Consider the following 24,634-nt stretch of genomic DNA (forward strand, 5'->3'; position numbering starts at 1 on the left):
GCCATGCATACCAGGATGAGGGATTGGGTGCCATGCATACCAGGATAGGGATGAGGAAGCCATACATACCAGAATTGGGATGAGGGGTGCCATGTATACCAGGATGAGGGATGGGGTGTCATGCATACCAGTATAGGAATGCGGGGTACCATGCATACCAGGATAGGGATGAGGGGTACCATGCATACCAGAATAGGGATGAGGTGTGCCATGCATACCAGTATAGGGATGAGGGGTGCCATACATACTAGTATAGGGATGAGGGGTGCCATACATACCAGGATAAGGGATGGGGTGCCATGCATACCAGGATAGGGATGAGGGAGCCATATATACCAGGATTGGGGATGAAGCGTGCATTGCATACCAGGATAAGGGATTGGGTGCCATGTATACCAGGTTACTGGGATGAGGCCATACATACCAGAATTGGGATGAGGGGTGCCATGTATACCAGGATGAAAGATGGGGTGCCATGCATACCAGGATGAGAGGTACCATACATACCAGAATAGGGATGAGGGGTACCATGCATACCAGGATAGGAATGAGAGGCAACATGCATACCAGGATGAGGGATGGGGTGCCATGCCTACCAGGATTGGGGGATGAGTGATGCCATGCATACCAGGATGAGGGATTGGGTAACATACATACCAGGATTGGGATGAGGGGTGCAATGTATACCAGATTTGGAATCAGGGGTGCCATGCATACCAGGATTGGGGGATGAGGAGGCCATACATACCAGGATTGGGGGATAAGGGGTGCCATACATACCAGGATAGGGATGAGGGGTACCATGCATACCAGGATGAGGGATGGGGTGCCATGCATACCAGGATTGGGTGATTAGTGGTGCCATGCATACCAGGATGAGGGATTGGGTATCATAATACCAGGATTGGGATGAGGGGTGCAACGTATACCACATTTGAAATGAGAGGTGCCATGCATACCAAGATTGGGGATGAGGGGTGCCATGCATACCAAGAATGTGGATGAGGGGTGCCATGCATACCAGGATTGGGGGTGAGGGGTGCCATGCATACCAGGATTGGGAATGAGGGGTGCCATGCATACCAGGATGGGGATGAGGGGTGCCATGCATACCAGGATGGGATGGTGGGGACAGGATGGGGGCAGAAGAAATACCAGGAGGGGGCAGCATATACCAGCATGGGAGACCATATACCAATAAAAATGCTCGCCACCCGGGCATAGAACGGGTTCAATAGCTAGTTACAATATACAGGAGCATGAACTGACCATACAGCAGTTCCTACCTGAGATGTAGGTTGCCATGTAGGCAAGTGACGGCTAATTAAGAAAAGGACTATATGGCTATGCATATTGTGTAAAGGAGAACAATAGGTATAATCCTTTACGTCTGGATGTAGAATCCTCCATACATCGACCAGTTGCTACCAAAGCACAATTAGCAAAGCTTTTGTTTGTCTTTTAGACTGGTGACTCCAGCCCAGGGGCGCATCTAAAGAAGGATCCAAGACAAAATTAACCCCTTTACAACTCAAGGTGGTTTGCACGTTAATGACCAGGCCAATTTTTACAATTCTGACCACTGTCACTTTATGAGGTAATTACTCTGGAACGCTTCAACGGATCCCCCTGATTCTGAGACTGTTTTTTCGTGACATATTGTACTTCATGCATACCAGTATAGGGATGAGGGGTACCATGCATACCAGTATATGGATGAGGGGTGCCATATATACGAGGATAGGGGATGGGGTGCCATGCATACCAGGATAGGGATGAGGAAGCCATATGTTATGCACACGCCCGGGCTAAGCGGCGTGTGCGTGGGATTGGTAGTGATTCCACTGGACCGTGCCGGAGAGTGAATGCCTGGAGGGGCGTGACTAGGTATTCACCCGATCCGACCAGGGTCGCACGACGGCATACGACGCCAGTGCACCAAGGAGGAACCGAGCAGAGGGACCAGGTGCTACTCCAGGACAGACCCCGGACACGGCTGTTGACCCACACAGGGGAATACAGGAACAGGCTGGTAGGCTGGCACACAGACTGGTGGGTATAGGCAGGCACGACTGGTATGCAGGCAGGCGGGTATGCAGGCAGGGGGGTAAAGACAAGCACAGCTAGAGTGCAGACAGGGAGGCACTAGCAGGTAGGAACACAGGCGGGATAGGACCCAGTACACACCGGGACTCAGGAACAATACAGGCAGAGGGTTACAGGCAAGCACAGCTAGAGTGCAGACAAGGCTGAGCAGGGAGGACAGGGCTCTGTTCACACGGAACAGACAGGAAGGGAAAGACAGAGCCAGATACTCACACAGTACTTGCAGAGACAACAAGCAAGAGTTAGGTACGAGTTCAGACTCTGCAGAAAAAGGAAGGGAACGGACATAGAGGCAAAACAGGTAAAGGACAGGAGAGAGTTCAGACTGGAACTGAGTGTACGGAGGAGACCGACACTGCAGAGGGATACAGGAGCGGGTCTGGGAATACGGCCCCCAGAGAGGCGGAACGAACAGGCAAGGAGCGTGTTCAGACAGGACAGACCAGACACAGGAGCGGGTCTAGGAAATCGGCCACTAGAAGGCGAGAGGAACAGGCTAGGAGCGAGTTCAGACAGGTCAGACAAGATACAGGAACGGGTCTAGGTAATCGGCCCCTAGAAGGCAGGAGGAACAGGCTAGGAGCGTGTTCAGACAGGACAGACAAGAGAACACAGAAAGGACTCAGTTCAGACACGGGAGCTGATACCGAAAAGCAGGAGACATACAGGACTCAGTTCAGACACGGGAGCTGATACCGCAAAGCAGGAGACATACAGGACTCAGTTCAGACACGGGAACTGATACAAAAAGCAGGAGACAAGAGACGGGACCTGGCACCTTCAGAGTGCAAGCACACACTGAAGGCAACACTATGCTCAGGCAGGGATAGAAGGGAGCTGCTGAGCTATATACCAAGTGACAGACAGCAATAGGCTGAGGACGCACAAGGGGTGTGACCCACAGCAGGTACAAAAGGCAGGAAGTGATCGGGCGCCGCCCTTAAGCAGCAGAAACAGACACAAACAGACAGCATGGAGGGAAGCCAGAGAGACATTCTGGACAGGAGATCAAGTGCGCCCTCCTGCACAGTGGGAGATGGACCACCATGCAAGGACGCCGCCAGGTATGTTACAGTACCTCCCCCCTTACGCCCCCTCTTCTTCAGGCCTGCCAGAATCTTCCGCAGGGAATTCGAGGGCCAGTCGTTCACTGGGTTGGAGGGGGACAGAGACTTAAGGGTAATCTCTGCTTCGAGGTACATCTTGTCAAGCTCACAGGAAGAAATAGACGGGTTATCAGGTACATAATGAGGAAAAGTCACTGTCTCTTTGTTATCTGGTGGTATCCCGGAGGATTCAGGAAACAACTGGAGGTCCTCCGCCGGGTCAGAAGAGTGCAGAGGCTCAGAGAAAACAACTGCTTCAGAGTACACTAGGTCGGACTCACTGGAGGAAGCAGGCGAGGTATCGGGTACCGAGTATAGGAAAGTCTCTGTCCATTCACCACCAGGTGGCACCCCGAAGGGTTCTGGAGACAGCTGGCGGTCCTCCGCCTGGTCAGAGGGGTGTAGAGACTCACGGGTAACCTCTGCTTCAGAGTACACTAGGTCGGACTCACTGGAGGAAGCAGGCGAGGTATCGGGTACCGAGTATAGGAAAGTCTCTGTCCATTCACCACCAGGTGGCACCCCGAAGGGTTCTGGAGACAGCTGGCGGTCCTCCGCCTGGTCAGAGGGGTGTAGAGACTCACGGGTAACCTCTGCTTCAGAGTACACTAGGTCGGACTCACTGGACGAAGCAAGCGAGGTATCAGATCCAGGATATAGGAAAGTCTCTGTCCATTCACCACCAGGTGGCACCCCGAAGGATTCTGAACACAACTGGAGGTCCTCCGCCTGGTCGGAGGGGTGTAGAGACTCAGGAGTAACCTCTGCTTCGGAGTACACTAAGTTGGACTCACTGGACGAAGCGAGCGAGGTATCAGGTACAGAGTATAGGAGAGTCTCTGTCCTTTCGCTACCAGGTAGCACCCCGAAGGGTTCAGGAGACAACTGGAGATCCTCCGCCTGGTCGGAGGGGTGTAGAGACTCGGAGGTAACTACCACTTTGGGGTACCCATTGTCAGGCTCACAGGACGAAGCGGACAAAGTATTGAGTACCGGGTGTAGAGAAGTCTCTCTCCATTTGTCATCGAGTGGTATCCCGGAGGGTTCAGGAGGCAACAGGGGATCCTCCGCCAGGTAGTAGAGGTGCACAGACTCTGAGGTAACCACAGCTTTGGAGCATCCTTGGACATGCACACCGGTTAAAGAGAAAGAAGCATCTGATGCCGGGTGCAGGAAGTTCTCCTGTGTGGAGTCTGGATGGGCAGAAGTCTCTTCGGCCAGGAGAACTGGTGCACTACCCACGCACATTACCCATTGGGGTTTCTCCGGGATACAGGGAGATGAAGCTTCAGTAGGGACTTCAAGGTTGGGGTCAGGAGGTCTCAGGGAGGACAGACCCTGGCGTGACGGCTTGCCTCTAAGTCTAGCACGTCTGGACTGCCTCTTGAGGTTGAGAGAAGTATTCCGGAAAGCGTAGTCACCCTGTGAGGATTCTGGGTGGGCAGTAGTCTCATTGGGCTGGAGGACTATTGCGCTACCCACACACATTACCCGTCGGGGCTGCTCCGGGATATTGGGAAGTGAAGCTTCAGCAGGGGCTTCAGAGTTAGGGTCCTCGAAGACCATACGAAAGGCCACCAGGAAGGCCTGCAGGTCAAGGATGACAGGATCCCATGCTTCCCATAGGGGGGTGACCCATTTCAAGGCATCACCCGCTAGGTAGTCAATCATAAAGGCCACTTTAGCCCAATCGGAAGGAAAATAGAGAGGGTAGGCCTTAAAGTGTAGCATGCATTGCTCCACAAATGCACGACACTGTCTTGGATCCCCATAGTAACGTGGCGGATCCGCAGGAACGAGGGCTGATAGATCCATCTGGACGGGTGCGTAATTCGCCTGGAACTCAGCTAAAGGGGGAAAAAAAAATTATTTATTTTATTTTAATGCATGTATTCGCTGGAAAAACTTCTCAAAGAGCGAAGGCCGTGGGGCTCAACGGGAACCATGGCCTGAGCATGCTGTTATGCACACGCCCGGGCTAAGCGGCGTGTGCGTGGGATTGGTAGTGATTCCACTGGACCGTGCCGGAGAGTGAATGCCTGGAGGGGCGTGACTAGGTATTCACCCGATCCGACCAGGGTCGCACGACGGCATACGACGCCAGTGCACCAAGGAGGAACCGAGCAGAGGGACCAGGTGCTACTCCAGGACAGACCCCGGACACGGCTGTTGACCCACACAGGGGAATACAGGAACAGGCTGGTAGGCTGGCACACAGACTGGTGGGTATAGGCAGGCACGACTGGTATGCAGGCAGGCGGGTATGCAGGCAGGGGGGTAAAGACAAGCACAGCTAGAGTGCAGACAGGGAGGCACTAGCAGGTAGGAACACAGGCGGGATAGGACCCAGTACACACCGGGACTCAGGAACAATACAGGCAGAGGGTTACAGGCAAGCACAGCTAGAGTGCAGACAAGGCTGAGCAGGGAGGACAGGGCTCTGTTCACACGGAACAGACAGGAAGGGAAAGACAGAGCCAGATACTCACACAGTACTTGCAGAGACAACAAGCAAGAGTTAGGTACGAGTTCAGACTCTGCAGAAAAAGGAAGGGAACGGACATAGAGGCAAAACAGGTAAAGGACAGGAGAGAGTTCAGACTGGAACTGAGTGTACGGAGGAGACCGACACTGCAGAGGGATACAGGAGCGGGTCTGGGAATACGGCCCCCAGAGAGGCGGAACGAACAGGCAAGGAGCGTGTTCAGACAGGACAGACCAGACACAGGAGCGGGTCTAGGAAATCGGCCACTAGAAGGCGAGAGGAACAGGCTAGGAGCGAGTTCAGACAGGTCAGACAAGATACAGGAACGGGTCTAGGTAATCGGCCCCTAGAAGGCAGGAGGAACAGGCTAGGAGCGTGTTCAGACAGGACAGACAAGAGAACACAGAAAGGACTCAGTTCAGACACGGGAGCTGATACCGAAAAGCAGGAGACATACAGGACTCAGTTCAGACACGGGAGCTGATACCGCAAAGCAGGAGACATACAGGACTCAGTTCAGACACGGGAACTGATACAAAAAGCAGGAGACAAGAGACGGGACCTGGCACCTTCAGAGTGCAAGCACACACTGAAGGCAACACTATGCTCAGGCAGGGATAGAAGGGAGCTGCTGAGCTATATACCAAGTGACAGACAGCAATAGGCTGAGGACGCACAAGGGGTGTGACCCACAGCAGGTACAAAAGGCAGGAAGTGATCGGGCGCCGCCCTTAAGCAGCAGAAACAGACACAAACAGACAGCATGGAGGGAAGCCAGAGAGACATTCTGGACAGGAGATCAAGTGCGCCCTCCTGCACAGTGGGAGATGGACCACCATGCAAGGACGCCGCCAGGTATGTTACACCATATATACCATGATTGGGGGATGAGGCGTGCCATGCATACCAGGATGAGGGATTGGGTGCCATGCATACCAGGATAGGGATGAGGAAGCCATACATACCAGAATTGGGATGAGGGGTGCCATGTATACCAGGATGAGGGATGGGGTGTCATGCATACCAGTATAGGAATGCGGGGTACCATGCATACCAGGATAGGGATGAGGGGTACCATGCATACCAGAATAGGGATGAGGTGTGCCATGCATACCAGTATAGGGATGAGGGGTGCCATACATACCAGGATAAGGGATGGGGTGCCATGCATACCAGGATAGGGATGAGGGAGCCATATATACCAGGATTGGGGATGAAGCGTGCATTGCATACCAGGATAAGGGATTGGGTGCCATGTATACCAGGTTACTGGGATGAGGCCATACATACCAGAATTGGGATGAGGGGTGCCATGTATACCAGGATGAAAGATGGGGTGCCATGCATACCAGGATGAGAGGTACCATACATACCAGAATAGGGATGAGGGGTACCATGCATACCAGGATAGGAATGAGAGGCAACATGCATACCAGGATGAGGGATGGGGTGCCATGCCTACCAGGATTGGGGGATGAGTGATGCCATGCATACCAGGATGAGGGATTGGGTAACATACATACCAGGATTGGGATGAGGGGTGCAATGTATACCAGATTTGGAATCAGGGGTGCCATGCATACCAGGATTGGGGGATGAGGAGGCCATACATACCAGGATTGGGGGATAAGGGGTGCCATACATACCAGGATAGGGATGAGGGGTACCATGCATACCAGGATGAGGGATGGGGTGCCATGCATACCAGGATTGGGTGATTAGTGGTGCCATGCATACCAGGATGAGGGATTGGGTATCATAATACCAGGATTGGGATGAGGGGTGCAACGTATACCACATTTGAAATGAGAGGTGCCATGCATACCAAGATTGGGGATGAGGGGTGCCATGCATACCAAGAATGTGGATGAGGGGTGCCATGCATACCAGGATTGGGGGTGAGGGGTGCCATGCATACCAGGATTGGGAATGAGGGGTGCCATGCATACCAGGATGGGGATGAGGGGTGCCATGCATACCAGGATGGGATGGTGGGGACAGGATGGGGGCAGAAGAAATACCAGGAGGGGGCAGCATATACCAGCATGGGAGACCATATACCAATAAAAATGCTCGCCACCCGGGCATAGAACGGGTTCAATAGCTAGTTACAATATACAGGAGCATGAACTGACCATACAGCAGTTCCTACCTGAGATGTAGGTTGCCATGTAGGCAAGTGACGGCTAATTAAGAAAAGGACTATATGGCTATGCATATTGTGTAAAGGAGAATAATAGGTATAATCCTTTACGTCTGGATGTAGAATCCTCCATACATCGACCAGTTGCTACCAAAGCACAATTAGCAAAGCAAAGCATCTCTGGGAACTCCTTCAAGATTGTTGGAAGACCATTTCCGGTGACTACCACTTGAAGCTCATCAAGAGAATGCCAAGAGTGTGCAAAGCAGTCATCAAAGCAAAAGGTGGCTACTTTGAAGAATCTAGAATATAAGACATATTTTCAGTTGTTTCACACTTTTTTGTTAAGTATATAATTCCACATGTGGTAATTAGTTTTGATGCCTTCAGTGTGAATGTACAATTTTCATAGTCATGAAAATACAGAAAATTTTTAAATGAGAAGGTGTGTCCAAAGGTTTGGTCTGTACTGTAATTCCACATGTGTAATTCATCGTTTTGATGCCTTAAGTGTGAATGTACAATTTTCATAGTCATAAAAATACAGAAAAAATTTTAAATGAGAAGGCGAGTCCAATCTTTTCGTCTGTACTGTATGTGAGCAATTATATGCGTTTTCCATTGAAATCACCAGGACCCAACTCCTCTGCTTTCCTCACAATGGCCTCTTTTACATTGAAAAAATGTATGCGACAGATAATGTCCCTTGGACGCTCAGGATCTGGGCCATGATTGCCTATTGTCCGGTGCGCCTTTTAAATCTCCAGCTCCTTATCAATAGGATCACCAAGGATATTATTGAATAATGATCGCAGTGTTGGCATAATCACTTGTGCATTGATGCTTTCAGGTATACCACTTATCCAGATATTATTGTGATTTTCTTGATCATCAACCATATTAAACAGATGGTTTATTTACTGGCTGTGAAGATCCAGTGTTAGTTTCTGAGCATTATGATGGCCTCTAACTTGGACGACATTATCCTCCAATCTCTGTACCTTGTCAGTAAGCTGTGACAGGATAGAAGTGAGGGGACGTATTTCAGTATTGTATGTGGTCTCCAGCCTCTGAATATATTGCTCCATATCTTCTTTAGTAGGGATAGACGCAATCTGATATACAAATAAGCTATGTTGTTCCCCATATCAGAATAACCTGTGGCTGGGGGGTAAATGTCCCGGTGAAGAAAGCACTGCTCAGTATGTGGGCTTTGGTGAGAGTACAGGGAGATTTGTGGAGCTGTTTTCTTGTGAGGCCTACATTAAGAGAGAAGTTGGTGCAGGACTTACAGTCCGGAGCTGTCAGGCATCATGAGGGTTAAGACTGCTTCTTTTTCCACACTGAAGTGAGGCAGTAATAGCTCTGGAGCAGGAAGATAAGACCTTCCATAAGAAACACTGCATACCAGACATGCTGACGGAGGTGGAGGACCTCAGATTAACCTCTGATCTCTTCTTTCTTTCCCATATCGAAAGTCATGTTTGAGGCTGTAAATTGCTTATAATTCCCCCAAGAACACGATCTGAAGAGAGTGCTTTCAGTGTGTACATTCTTTTGGTTGGTGCTATGTCCAGGCCCTGTCCTTCCTGTTGATGTTCAATACGTCTGAAGGTGGCGTTGATTGGGAGCAGGATTGTGTGATGTAACAATCTTGTGTGATGTAACAGCCTTACGGAAACACAAGTTGTGACACCAATGGAACGGCGCTAGAACAGGAAGTGCGTATGAGTGTTTTTATTTTAACAAGGCCAAACATGAGAAATGAGAAGGAGTTGTCCTAGTAGTGGACAACCCCTTTATGAAGATACAATTTTCAGTTAAAAATGTAAAAGGCTTCTCCCCTGTGTGACTTCTATGAAGTTTGTTAAGAGTTGATTTCCGTGTAAAACATTTCCCACATTAAGAACATGAAAATGGCTTCTCGTCTGTGTGAGTTCTCTGGTGACTAAGAAGTGATGATTTCTGCACAAAACATTTCCCACATTCTGAACAGGAAAAAGGCTTCTCCCCTGTGTGATTTCTCTTGTGCTTAACCAAATCTGATTTCTGGATAAAACATTTCCCACATTCTGAACAGGAAAAAGGTTTCTCCCCTGTGTGAGTTCTCTTGTGCTTAACCAAATCTGATTTCTGGATAAAACATTTCCCACATTCTGAACAGGAAAAAGGCTTCTCCCCTGTGTGAGTTCTCTGGTGATTAACCAAATCTGATTTCCAGCTAAAACATTTCCCACATTCTGAACAGCAAAAAGGCTTTTCCCCTGTGTGAGTTCTGTTGTGCTTAACCAAAACTGATTTTGAGATAAAATATTTCCCACATTCTGAACAGAAAAAAAGGCTTCTCCCCTGTGTGATTTCTCTTGTGCTTAACCAAATCTGATTTCTGGATAAAACATTTCCCACATTCTGAACAGGAAAAAGGCTTCTCCCCTGTGTGACTTCTCTGGTGATTAACCAAAACTGATTTCCGGCTAAAACATTTCCCACATTTTGAACAGGAAAAAGGCTTCTCCCCTGTGTGAATTCTCTTGTGCTCAACCAAACCTGATTTCCAGCTAAAACATTTCCCACATTCTGAACAGGAAAAAGGCTTCTCCCCTGTGTGAGTTCTCTGGTGCTTAACCAAATCTGATTTCCAGACAAAACATTTTCCACATTCTGAACAGGAAAAAGGCTTTTCCCCTGTGTGAGTTCTCTTGTGCTTAACCAAACCTGATTTCTGGCTAAAACATCTTTCACATTCCGAACAGAAAAAAGGCTTTTCCCCTGTGTGAGTCCTCTGGTGATTAACCAAATCTGATTTCTGGTTAAAACATTTCTGACATTCTGAACAGCAAAAAGGCTTCTCCTCTGTGTGAGTTCTCTGGTGATTAACAAGATTTGATTTCTGGTTAAAAAATTTCCCACACTTGAAACAAAAAAATCTATTCTCTGCTGTGTGAATGCTTTGATGTTTAAGAAAAGACTTTTCGAGGGAAAAACTATTTCCATATTCTGAACATGAAAATGGCTTCTTTGCTTTAGGAGCAATTTGTTTTTTAATGCTTATTTTGTGACTTTGATTTTCCTTAGTAGTCAGTAATGAATCAGAAGACAGGACCTGTTTCAAATGATCAGATGACAGATCTTTGCTGTGAAGAGATGATGGTATATCTGGAGTAATGTCATTCACTTCAATTGTATCTTGTGTGATCTCAAGATCATGTGATTTAAAAATTGAAGATGTCAGCTGTCCCTCTGATCTCCTGGTACAGTCATCTGCCAAGAATAAAACCCATTATTATTTATGAATAACATATACTTAAAATTTATATTGTAGAATAATTTTACTTAAACTCTCCGTAAAAATGTACATTATGTAATAGTATCATTATTTACCAAGAAAACATATCACAGAAAAATCAGCCTTACCAACACCAAATCAGATAGCAAATGCATTAGCATTTTAGTGTTGGTTGGGTGTACTGGGGCGTCTGTCCATGTGGGGTGCACTTATATAGTGCTGGGCAGCCTTCCTGATCTAATAGTATGGGCATCATCAATAGGCTGTAAGCCAGACACTGTGCATCAAACCTGCCTGTGTGACTGGCGTCCTATGCAAGCTTCATCTGTGTGCATCTTTAATACTAAGTAATCACCCCCTCCATGAATTGGTATGATTGTGAGTGGTTGCTTCATAAGTATTATGCACCTGTGTTGCCCCCCCCCCCACCTTTATCATGGGGGTCTGCTGCATCCTGCTAGTGCATTTGTTATATGATTTGGTGTTAGTAAGGCTGTATCTTTTTCTGTGATTTTTTTTTATTTTGCCCTATGTTAGCCGTCATTATTCACCAAGACGATAACAGTTCACAGTCTAATAGAAAACCTCATAGGATGAACCAGTAGAGCGTGGTGTCCAACTGTTTGTTAATTCTGCCTCCCAAATATGGAATAAAAAGCCACCAAACAATGTTATGTAGGCGAAAATAATATCAATAAAAACTTCTACTCATCTCACAAAAAACAAGCCCCCACTCAGGTCCATCATCTGTCAATGGAAAACCAGAGGCTTCCACATTATTAGTGGCTCAAAGACTCTAGAAATGCAACATGGCTTCCATAAACCAATCCAGCAATATCCACCCTCCCAAAGTCAAATCTCCCCCTCACTTCTGAGCCTTGCAGTGCGCCCAAACCACATTTATCATCCATGTATTTGGCATTACTATAGTGAGAAGAACCCACTTAATTGATGGTGTGTGTCTCCTGGAGCACAATCTGGGCACTATGTGTTGGGTAATGAAATTATATATTTGTAATTTTCACTCTCCATCATCCACTGCGTGCTAATTTCCGGAAAGTGCCTGTGGAGTCAAAATAGTCACTGCTCCTATAGATTATTTCACTGAGGGTTATAATTTCCAAAATTGAGTCACTTTATGTGGATTTCTACTGCTCTGGTTTTCTGCAATTTGGTCACATTAGGGCTTCTGCAAATGGTGGGTCCCATCTCCTCTGGGATCTGCTCCTGCAACGTCTGCTTCTCTCACCAGGCGTCTCCTTATTCATCCTGCAGGCGGCGCTGGTGATGGAGGTGACGTCAGAACCAGAAGCTCTGGGTGGTGCAGGTTCTGTCCAGCCACTAAGATTAGGGTTGCTGGGACCAGTAGTACCATCCAGTCTGGCAGTATGGGTGTGTGTGTTGTCCAGCTGGAGTAATCTGCTCCCTACTTCAGCCAACTGGAAAGCACCACACCCTACTAAAGCTGGAAGCATATTGCCGGAAGCTGCCAGATACAGCCTTGTTCTCCTCTGGTTCAGTCCTCTGTGCTCAGCTCCCGGCTTGTGTATTTGTTTCCTGTTGTGACCCCGACCTGTTTACGGACTACTCTTGTATCTTCTGATTTTGTGCTCAGCTAACGGCTTTTCTCTGACCTCCATGTTCTGACCCGGCTATCTGACTATTCTTCTTGCAATCTCACTCCACAGAACATTAGGTAACACTGTGGCCCAAGCTTAGGGGGTCTCTGTCTAAGTCCAAATCCATGCAGAGGGGTTAAAAGATGATGAGCAAGGCAAACCCTGGGATCTGGAAAATGGAGTAGATAGCGCCAAGTCTGTTTGTGGTAGCCATCTTTTGAGCTGCGAGGTGACAACGAACAGTGTCCCCAATACATTGTGTCTGCACACTATCCCAGCAAAATCTGCATTCCTAATAGCTAAATGGCGCATCTTCATTTTTTAACCTGCCATGGGCCCAGACAGTAGTGTACAACCGTATATAGGGTATTGTCAGATTCAAGAGAAGATGGAATATTATTTGTAAGGTCCATTTGTTTCCTATTATCCTTTGTGAAGAATTCCAAAGTTATCACCATATAAAGTCACACATGTCAGATTTGAAAAATGGGCCCAGAAAGGAACAGAAAACTGGCTGCAGGAAGAGGTTAAATCAGAGTATTTTGGGCACTAACTACTGTAGTCAAAAACTGTGACTATAGACAATAACATCTACTGAAATGATCAAACTCAACAGTCTTCATCAGTAAGTAGTGAGTAACTAGTGGTGAAACCTCTCTGGGGTAATTAGAGTATGGGACTCGGGGGCTCTGGGCAATCTAAACTATCGTAAGGGACAATATTTTCTGTCAGATGAGTTTCAAGAAGAAATATTAGACATTCAAAGAGAACTTTTTATAATAGTGCAGAGATGAGGTGTCTTAAATTTAGCTTAGAGATATATCATGGCACAGGTGTAATGTTTTCTGTATAGTTTATCACAATCTGGTTTGAAGTTAGTCGGTTTCAAAAGAAATAGAACAGTCAGGATAAGGGGAAACTCTGTTGTTATTGTACAGAAATTCACACTTGGCCTCACTGCACATTTAATATCGATCATAAAAGTGAAGTTTGGCCAGAAAGACTGGACCTGGTCTTGTAGGGACCATATGAGCACATTCAGCAGCACAGAAGGGAGAGAAGGTAGATTCATCCAATAAGATATCAGGGTTCTAGGAAGCCAACAGCATCATTACCCTCCGCTTTCTCTTACAGTCTCATCATAATATTTTTCTTCAAGTAATTTTCTGGCTTTGTGGTTTACAGATCTGGGCAGGTAACGTCTCCTAATCACAGGGAGTAGGTGGATCCTCCAGGTTGTAAGTTCTATGGAAAAGGGTTTCAATGCCCAAAATCATTTGAACAGTTTTGGGTGGAGGAGAATGTTGTGGTTTAGAGGCAAAATGGTGATCACACGATTGTGATACGGCTGGACTACACAACCGATAAAGCAGCCACAGCCGGTGACTGAGAAGAATCTATGACTTCTCTGCATTTAGTGGTCACTACTCACCTGGGTAGTCATATGTAGGAATCTCCTCTTTACACCACTCATCCCCCCTCACATATGCCTCTATAGTATTAATATGGGAAAGATCTTCACCCTGAAACAAATATTGTAAAAGTCCCATCTATGATCAGCTCTAATCCTGCCATCTCCACCGTTCTCATTACACAAGTATAAAACATATAATACTGGTGGATAAAACAAGACTGAGCACAAGACCTTCACAGCCGTCTACACATCATAGGGGAGATCTCATGACACCTTCTCTCCATCTACCTGATGATCCTGAGGAACATTGGGATCTTCTTGTTTACAGTCCTGTGGAAGAAGAGGACGGGGACATCTCTCTGTTGTTGTCCTCTTTCTGGATAGATCTGGGGGAAATACATAAGGGACTGAATTCATTCTTTACATACAGATAATTATAGGCCGTGTGTATTTAGTCCTGTCTATTACCTGGTGATGTGAGGGGCTGGGGAACCTCCATCATGACGTCTTTGTACAAATCTTTGTGTCCTTCTAAATACTCCCACTCTTCCATGGAGAAATAGACAGTGACATCCTGACATCTTAAAGGAACCTGACACATACAATGATACAGTCATTCCCCAGATCCTTTCATAGCGTTACTGTATAATATCCCAGTATTCCCAGCAGTGTCACCTCTCCAGTTAGCAGCTCAATCATCTTGTAGGTGAGTTCTAGGATCTTCTGATCATTGATGTCCTCATGTATCAGGGGGTGAGATGGAGGTCCAGTGATTGGGCTCAGGGGTCTTCTCCATCCCTCAGACACAGGGTCCTGACAGCGTACACTAGAGGTCTTCTTCACTACTGTGTAATCCTGGTAATGGAGAGACACATTAATAAATCTCACTACAGACATTTCCAGAGTCCTCACCTCTCCAGTTCTGTCCATCTGTTATTCCCATAGATAAGAATGATGTAATGAGACGTCATCAGAATCTCTCACCTCTCCAGTAATCCGGAAGAGGATCTCTAGGGTGAGTTGTAATATCCTCTCCGTCATCTGGTCTCTGTCCAAATCCATCTTTGATGGGTCCATAAGGAAAATTCTCTTTAATAGAAGATCTTCACTGAGAGGATCTGATATTGTAGAGACCTGAATGAGAAGATGATGAGCAGATGTCACATCATAAAAATCCTGTGTAATAATACAATTACTGGAGATAATAAAGGGAAACAAATGAGGAGATATATTATTTCTACAGTATTTAGTTTTCTTCTTTACATCTAGTAATAAAACCTATATATTTTAGGCCACAGACAACAAGCAGTTTCTTCCTTGGAGTCTGTAGCTGAATACGTTTCTCAAAGACTCATCTGCCATAACGCTAATTCTCGTCTCATTTACCAACACTGTAATCAGCATTAGCAATACTGCAGGAGATATTCATTACACGTAACATGAGAAATAACTACTTCATGATGAGGACGACATTCATCTTCTACTACGGCTCTAGAAACATATTTAGCCACAGTGCTTCACTGACTACATCTCCACTGGCCGTCTATATGAATGTTTCCCATCTTCCCTGGACTGTAATCTTCTATCACATTAGATCTCATGTTTGATTCACACACAGAAGTTTGAGGCTTTGACACATGGTAAGGTATTTAATATTATACAGAGTAGGGCTATCCCGAATGGGTTCACCTTGCCATGGTGGGATAGCTTTCATGCTATTTTTGATCAAAAACAGACCGCCGGGGGGAGCCGCCTGAAAAATGCTCGAGTTTCCCATAGACTTACATTGGGCTCGTTGCTCGGGTCGAGCACCCGAGTATTCCAATATGCTCAACCCGAGTATCGAGCACCCGAGCATTTTAGTGCTCGCCCATCACTAGTTCTGAGTTTAAATCCCTGGTGCAGAAAAAAATAAACTTTTGTTTTTTAAATGATGTTGGCGAGCACACAAACTTCACTGATGCTTGGCTTTGATATCTGATGACTTTTCTCACACATCAGAATAAGAATCACAATTACTAAGTATTATCATGGTTAATCTCATAAGCCAAGAAAAACCTGTAGGGATACTGAACTTTTTATTATTAATTATTATTATTATTACTATTATCCTTTCCATCCAAAACTATGTGACACAGATGCCTTACCATTAAACTGTAGGTTCATTATTTGATTATTTAGGTAGTGATATATAATTATAATAATTACATAGCAAAAGTAAATTGGGAGTTTGCAGCCAGTTCTTGGGTAGATGGAAATAAAAATTGACAATAAAGAAATGTTATCATTAGACTCCTTTAAGAAATTATGCAAATGAACAGTCACTTGGAAATAGATATGTAGTAAATTAGTGCCTCCCAATTTACTTTGGCTATGTAATTTACCATGCAAATACACAGCGTGTCTGAAACTCTTAACACGTCAGGATGACAATAAAAATGTCAGATATTAAAAAGTAAAACACCCCTGTAGTTTGTGTGCTAAATAGGGATAGTTAAAAAAAAATAAAAATAATAATAATAATAATACTTCTATGAGGATTTTAACTGTGACACTTTAGTTTCAGAGGCTGATGCCTTACCATTGAGCTATCCAAGCAAGTGATAGTAACTGGCAGCTTTTCTTGTCTTATGAGATCAACCATGAAAATACTCAGGGTGACTAAAAGTCATTGTGATTCTGATGTTTGAAGAAAGTCACACATCAGACTCACACATCAAAATCAAACATCATTTGAATCTGTCTTGCTTGCAGTCTGTGCATAAGTCCCAATGAGTTTCAATCAGATTTCCACTGAAAATCAGATAACCAAATGGAACTCCAAGGTCTCTTCAACTGAGTTAATAGCTCAGTGGTTAGTGCACTGGTGTCTGGATACAGAATTTTAGGTTCAAGTCCCATCAGCGAACAGTGACTTTTTTTTATTTTTTATTATTATTATTACAGTTGTAAAAGTCACTTATCAAAGTCACTAGTCAGAAACACTAGTCAGACAGGGTATTTAGCCTCAAACTGACATCATTATGATGTTTGATTTTGATATCTGATCATGTCCTAAAATGGACACTGTACTCCTGTGACCGTGTTAACCCCTCTAGTTGCTGGATGCTTCTGGAGCACAACACTACCTGTCTCTTGTGCTTTTGTTACTGCTAATAGTTGCTGAATGCTTTTAAAGGAACAGCACTACTTCTGCATGTCACACTGCAACAGCACTACTTCTGCATGTCACAACGGGCATTGCAGAAAATGACCTTGGTGGATGACGTTCAGGCATTCCTAGTTTGAAAGGGTCGCTGAGATGGAGAAACTTACCCCAGAGCAGAGGGCTGATGCATTGGCGCGTTACTTGACGTGAGAGCCCCAGAAGGTGTACTATGATTTAGCTTTGCAGGACGCCAAAGGGTATGGCAAGCTAAAAACTGAGATTCTCGCCCACTGGGGTAATCACCGGGACAAACAACCTAGCTTCCAAATGTTTGACCTCTTGCACCTGGTCCAGAAGTTGCTGGTACCGGATTCCCCTACACCTGCGCAGATGGTAGAGCGGGTGGTGATGGACCGGTTTGTGCACTCCCTGCCAAGGCCCATACAGACTTGGGTTGCCCAGGGTGATCCCTGGAATACGGATGACCGGGTTGGACTGGTCGAGAGATACCAGGGGGTTGAAGGTTCCTTGGGAAGGCAGCCCACTCCATACTGGGGTTCCCAACAGGGGGGCGGAGACTCAAAAGGGGGTGGGCCATCCAAGGTCCAAAGGGGCGGGGGAGGTGGTGCCTAAGGTCCCTACAGGTGATGTTGTTTACTGGAGGTGCCACGGCCCAGGCCATATAGGCTCCATTGTCCGCTGAGCCGATGGACTGCAGCATAGGACGCCATTGTTCATATTATGCTTATCCGACCTGCAGTGTGAAATGTCAACCCAGCGAGGGGCCACAAGCATGTCCTGTGAAGGTGAACGGACAGGAGGTAACGGCACTGCTAGAATCCAGGAGTCTGGTGACCCTTATGATGGCCACCCTTCCTCTTCAAATGATCCCGGGAAAAAAAGTTGGCGTTCGGTCCATTCATGGTGATGCTAAGGACTACCCCATGGCCAGAGTAGACATTGAAATGGCTCACGGTACTGAGTCCCACAAGGTCGGCGTCGTTCAGGACTTGTTGCACCCTATTACTATAGGCTGGGACTTTTGTTTGTTTTGGGATGTGTGGGGGAAGAGTTCCGGGTTCACTGGCTCAGATAAGAAACCAGTTAACCCTGAGGAGGTATCACCACACCCAGAGTCAGGCAGGTTTCTCTTTTGTGTCCTTGTTGGGGATAAGGAGGTAGTGCCCCCCGGGTCTGCCATTCCAGAGTTAGGGGTGACCAGCGAGAATTTTGGGCTTGCCCAACACAGGGACCTAACTCTGAAGGAAGCCTTTAATAATGTCACTGCTATAAATGGGGTTACACAGGAGCCGGGGGCTGACACAAGGTTTCCCCATTTTATGATGAGTGGGGAGTCGTTGTACCGGGTCAAGAAAGTGAGGGAGGAGCGAGTGGAGCAGTTAATAGTGCCGGGCCCCTATAGACAGAAGGTGTTGGACATGGCCCATTGACATGTCTTGGGGGGGATATCTGGGAGTGGAAAAAACACAGGAACAGATTGTGCAGAGGTTCTATTGGCCGGGATGTAAGTATTGCAAGTCTTGCCCTACACGCCAGTTAACCGCCCCCACCTCTCACTTTCAAAGTCCCCTTGTGCCTTTGCCCATTATTGTAGAGCATTCAAGAGAATTGTTATGGAAATTGGTTGGTCCCCTGATTGAATCTGCTCGTGGGCAACATCAATATACACTGCTCAAAAAAATAAACGGAACACTCAAATAACACATCCTAGATCTGAATGAATGAAATATTCTCATTGAATACTTTGTTCTGTACAAAGTTGAATGTGCTGACAACAAAATCACACAAAAATCATCAATGAAATCAAATTTATTAACCAATGGAGGCCTGGATTTGGACTCATCCCCAAAATTAAAGTGGAAAAACACACTACAGGCTGATCCAACTTTGATGTAATGTCCTTAAAACAAGTCAAAATGAGGCTCAGTATTGTGTGTGGCCTCCACGTGCCTTGTCGAAAGGTTTAACAAGACTCTGAAGAGTATGCTGAGGAATGCCATAGAAAGGGCCGCAGAGACTGGGATTGTCTCCTACCGTATCTCTTGTTCTCCATCCGAGAGGTTCCACAGGTCTCTACAGGGTTATCGCCATTCGAACTCCTGTATGGCTGACATCCGCTGGGTCTCCTGGATGTTGCAAAGGAAACCTAGGAAGCGGAGGTCTCGCCCCACAGGAGCGTCATCGCGCACGTCGCTCTGATGCAGGAAAGGATTGCGAAGGTGATGCCCATTATGAAAGAACATCTCCTCCAGGCACAAGAAGCTCATGCCAGAGTCTACAACCGGTCAGCCAGAGTGATCCAATTCAATCCGGGAGACCGAGTGCTCGTGCTAATTCCTACGGTGGAAAGTAAGTTCTTGGCCAACTGGCAAGGGCCGTATGAGGTGGTGGAAAAAGTGGGTGAAGTGAACTACAAGGATCATCAACAGGGACGACGTAAGCCGTACCAGATATATCGCGTCAACCTCATCAAGCCGTGGCAAGACAGAGAGGCTGTGGAAGCTCCATGCTTGCTGGGCAAGCCAGAAGGTGACGTTGGAGGAGTCGCAATAGCGGAAACGCAACCGAAGGCCCCGAAACAGCAGTGTCGAGAGTTGTTGCAGAAGAACCGGGATCTGTCTACAATAATGTACTGCACCTACGCTACTTCTCATGAGCTAGAAGTCCAATAATGTCCATTCCCTAGTGTGCATGTTCGGAAGTGACGTATTTTACACTGAAACGCTAGATAAACATGGAATCAATGGCACTATATAAATTAATAATAATAATAATAATAAAAAACTGATTGCCGCCGCTTCACTCGTACCTGTGACTGCGCATGCCCGTAGTTATCATTTCACACTGGAGCGCATCTAGGATCATTGTCACGAATGCGCATGCCCAGATGTCTGCGTTCCATGCCGGAGCGCATATGGTATTGGATTGCATTCCATCAAATGAAAAATCCTCTCTCTGAGATCAGCGTCATGGGAGACTAAAAACAACTATTGCACATCCTCCCATCATGCAATAGGCATGTAGATCTACTTTATCACTACAAAAAATAGGGGATGATGGCGCACAGTATATTCCTAAATGGTCAAATTTGACCACTATTGCATAATTAGAGATACATAAGGAACACCACACTTGTTAGTTACTAAACAGTATAAGTGGTATATAACTGATAAGAAATAATTCTGATATAGAAGCTCAGATCTCTTGATGAAGTAAAACAATATGTGAACCTCATTCACAGGGAACTGAGCAGCAATGGGTAGAGTATAAAATCCAAAAATGTAATCCAGAATGGGGCTGTATTCACACAAAACAGGCATAGGAAATTTGCTCATTGAGTTCCTTTGGAGCTTGTGAATCCAGTCTGGAAATCCATTCACTTTCCATTTTGAGGATACATCTATTGTGATCACCTCCTCTCACATTGGGTTTAACCACCTCAATGATATAAGAGGAGATGTCTCCAGTTTCACCTCAATGTGCACTGTTCATGTGTCTCACTAATGAGGTGTCCCGGCCATGGCGTATTTTGCCCAAATGCCCCCCCACAATCCTCTTGGTCGTGCATACATAATCTAGGGGGCAGTTGCATGTGGCCACATATACAAGTCCTGAGGTTTTACAGTTGGAATAATCCCTCTGGAAAAAGGCTTCACCTGTAGATGAACTTGAGAAAGATTTATATGGTCTCATCCAATTACATGTACAACTTTCTCCACAACTAAAGAAACCACAGATTCTTCTATCTAGCCAAGACCACTTGGGTGCAGGTTTTTATAGAAACTATGCACTAAACGGTCCCTAATTGACCAACCCTTTATGAAAGTTATTGTGGGAGTAGATCCCACAGCACCCTCAGGTCCGGGTCGACCACAAGTACATACTAGTGTTTTCCAAGGATATTAACCCCTTAACAACATCTGACGTACTAATACGCGTCTGTGCCCTGGGACTTAAGAGCCAGACCCGTATTAGTACGTCATGGCGATCGCGCGCGCACACAGGCTGTGCGGGCGCGATCGCCGCCGGGTGTCAGCTGATTGTCACAGCTGACACCCGGTACTATGTGCAGGGAGCGGTCCTGCACCGCTCCCAGCACATTAACCCCCGCTATGCTGCGATCAAAGTCGATCGCGGCATTGCGGGGGCAAGGGGAGGTGATCGGCGATACTCACCTCCTCTTCCGGCTTCCAGCGCAGTCTGCAAAGGCTTCCCGGGTGTTGCCATGACGACCCGATGTTGTCATGACAACATCCGGGTCACCAGAGAGCAGGAAGATTGCTTGGACATGCGCAGTGCATCTCCAAGCAATCTTCACATTGTGCACCGCTGACAGCCTACATGGCATAGGGATGGTGCTCCGTCCCTATGCCATGCAGGCGATCAGAAAAAAAAAGTGAAAGTCCCAGAGTGGGACAAAGTAATAAAGTGTATAAACTGTGTGAAAGTGGAAAAAAAATAAAATAAAATTTGCAAAAATATAAAAAAAATAAAAAATAAATAATCCACCAAAAATAAAAATATAATTATAATGTACCCATCAATAAATATTATTATAAAAAAAAACAAAACAAAACAATAAAAGTACACATATTTGGTATCGCCGCGTCCGGAACAACCTGACCTATAAAACTGTCCCACTAGTTAACCCCTTCAGTGAACACGGTAAAAAAAAAAAAAAAAACGAAGCAAAAAAACAATGCTTTATCACCATACCGCCAAACAAAAAGTGGAATAACACGCGATCAAAAAGACGCATATAAATAAAAATGTTACCGCTGAAAACGTCATCTCGTCCCGCAAAAAACAAGCCGCCATACAGCTCCATCAGCCGAAAAATAAAAAAGTTATAGCTCTCAGAATAAAGCGATGCTAAAAAATATTTTTTTCTATAAAATAGCTTTTATTGTGTATAAGCGCCAAAACATAGAAAAATGATACAAATGTGGTACCGCTGTAAACGTACTGACCCGAAGAATAAAGCTGCCTTATCAATTTTACCAAACGCGGAACAGAATAAAAAAAAAAAAAAAAAAACAATTCCTGAATTGTTGGTTTTTGTTTATTCTACCTCCCAAAAATCGGAATAGAAAGCGATCAAAAAATGTCACGTGCCTGAAAATGGTACCAATAACAACGTCAAATCATCCCGCGAAAAACGAGCCGTCACATGACTGTCTGCCAAAATCTGGAAAAATTATAGCTCTCAAAATATGGCGATGCAAAAACTAGATTTTACAAAAAATGTGTCTTTTAGTGTGTGACAGCTGTCAGTCATAAAAACCCCATATGATTCTGGCATTGCTGTAATCACACCGACCCGAAGAATAAAGTCGTCTAATCACTTATACCGCACAAGGAACAGCGCCAAAAATAAACTCTTGGGTTAGGATTGGGCTAGGGCTGGGTTTGGGGCTAGGGTTGTGCTGGGGCTAGGGTTGTGCTGGGGCTAGGGTTGTGCTGGGGCTAGGGTTGTGCTAGGGCTAGGGTTGCGCTATGGTTAGGGTTGTGCTAGGGTTAGGGCTGGGGTTTGGATTTTTTTCAAAAGTAAGAAAAAAAGATGACGATATGGCGACTAGTGTTGAGAGCAAGTGCTCGCTACTTGAGTTTGCATCGGGTGCTCTGGTATGCATTGAGTATCGTGGGTATTTGAGTGACATGCTCGAGTCTCTGCCCCATATGCTTCGCGGCCAAAAAACTTTACGGGGATTGCCTGCCATGCACGAGCGATCCCCGCATGGTTTTTTTTGGGTGTCTAATAACCGTGAAACATGCGGAGCAGGGACTCGAGCATGTCACTCGAGCACACGCTGTACATGGTGCATACCTGAGTACCCGATGCAAACTCAAGTAGCGAGCACTTGCGCTCAAGAATAATGACAACTTATTCAATATGATGACCTAATGTAAATAAATTCTGTGCCGTACCTCTGGGTTTAAAATGTTCACTATACACCTTAATAAAATCCTTGAGGGGTATAGTTTCCAAAATGGGGACACTTGTGGGGGAGCTCCACTGTTTAGGCACATCACGGGCTCTCCAAACGCGACATGGTGTCCGCTAACAAATTGAATGGAAAATCGGCTCAAATTGTTAGCGGATGCCATGTTGCGTTTGGAGAGCCCCTGTGTGCCCAAACATTGGAGCTCCCCCACAAGTGACCCCATTTTGGAAACTAGACCCCCCAAGGCACCTATCTAGATGCATAGTGAGCACTTGGAACCCCCAGGTGCTTCACAAATTGATTCGTAAAAATGAAAAAGTGAAAAAAAAAACACTTTTTCATTTTTATGAATCAATTTGTGAAGCACCTGGGGTTCCAAGTGCTCACTATGAATCTAGATAGGTGCCTTGGGGGGTCTAGTTTCCAAAATGGGGTCACTTGTGGGGGAGCTCCAATGTTTGGGCACACAGGGACTCTCCAAATGCAACATGATATCCGCTAACAAATTGTCGGCTCAAATTGTTAGCGGACACCATGTTGCGTTTGGCGAGCCCCTGTGTGCCCAAACTTTGGAGCTCCCCCACAAGTGACCCCATTTTGGAAACTAGACCCCCCAAGGCACCTATCTAGATTCATAGTGAGCACTTGGAACCCCAGGTGCTTCACAAATTGATTCATAAAAATGAAAAAGTGTTTTTTTTTTTCACTTTTTCATTTTTACGAATCAATTTGTGAAGCACCTGGGGGTTCCAAGTGCTCACTATGCATCTAGAAAGGTGCCTTGGGGGGTCTAGTTTCCAAAATGGGGTCACTTGTGGGGGAGCTCCAAAGTTTGGGCACAGAGGGGCTCTCCAAACGCAACGTGGTGTCCGCTAACAATTTGAGCCGATTTTCCATTCAATTTGTTAGCGGATATCATGTTGCATTTGGAGAGTCCCTGTGTGCCCAAACATTGGAGCTCCCCCACAAGTGACCCCATTTTGGAAACTAGACCCCCCAAGGCACCTATCTAGATTCATAGTGAGCACTTGGAACCCCAGGTGCTTCACAAATTGATTCATAAAAATGAAAAAGTGTTTTTTTTTTCACTTTTTCATTTTTACGAATCAATTTGTGAAGCACCTGGGGGTTCCAAGTGCTCACTATGCATCTAGAAAGGTGCCTTGGGGGGTCTAGTTTCCAAAATGGGGTCACTTGTGGGGGAGCTCCAAAGTTTGGGCACAGAGGGGCTCTCCAAACGCAACGTGGTGTCCGCTAACAATTTGAGCCGATTTTCCATTCAATTTGTTAGCGGATATCATGTTGCATTTGGAGAGTCCCTGTGTGCCCAAACATTGGAGCTCCCCCACAAGTGACCCCAT

At 46.1% G+C, this 24,634-nt stretch overlaps 1 pseudogene; it reads right to left on the reverse strand.

The window, feature by feature from the left end:
* The window catches only part of LOC141229031 (uncharacterized), a 62,934-nt pseudogene that overhangs the window by 28,463 nt on the left and 9,837 nt on the right, over positions 1-24,634 (reverse strand).

The sequence above is a fragment of the Phyllobates terribilis genome, unplaced genomic scaffold (genome assembly GCF_046119375.1).
Source record: "Phyllobates terribilis strain yellow unplaced genomic scaffold, ASM4611937v1 Scaffold_453__1_contigs__length_1468511, whole genome shotgun sequence".
Lineage (NCBI taxonomy): Eukaryota > Metazoa > Chordata > Amphibia > Anura > Dendrobatidae > Phyllobates > Phyllobates terribilis.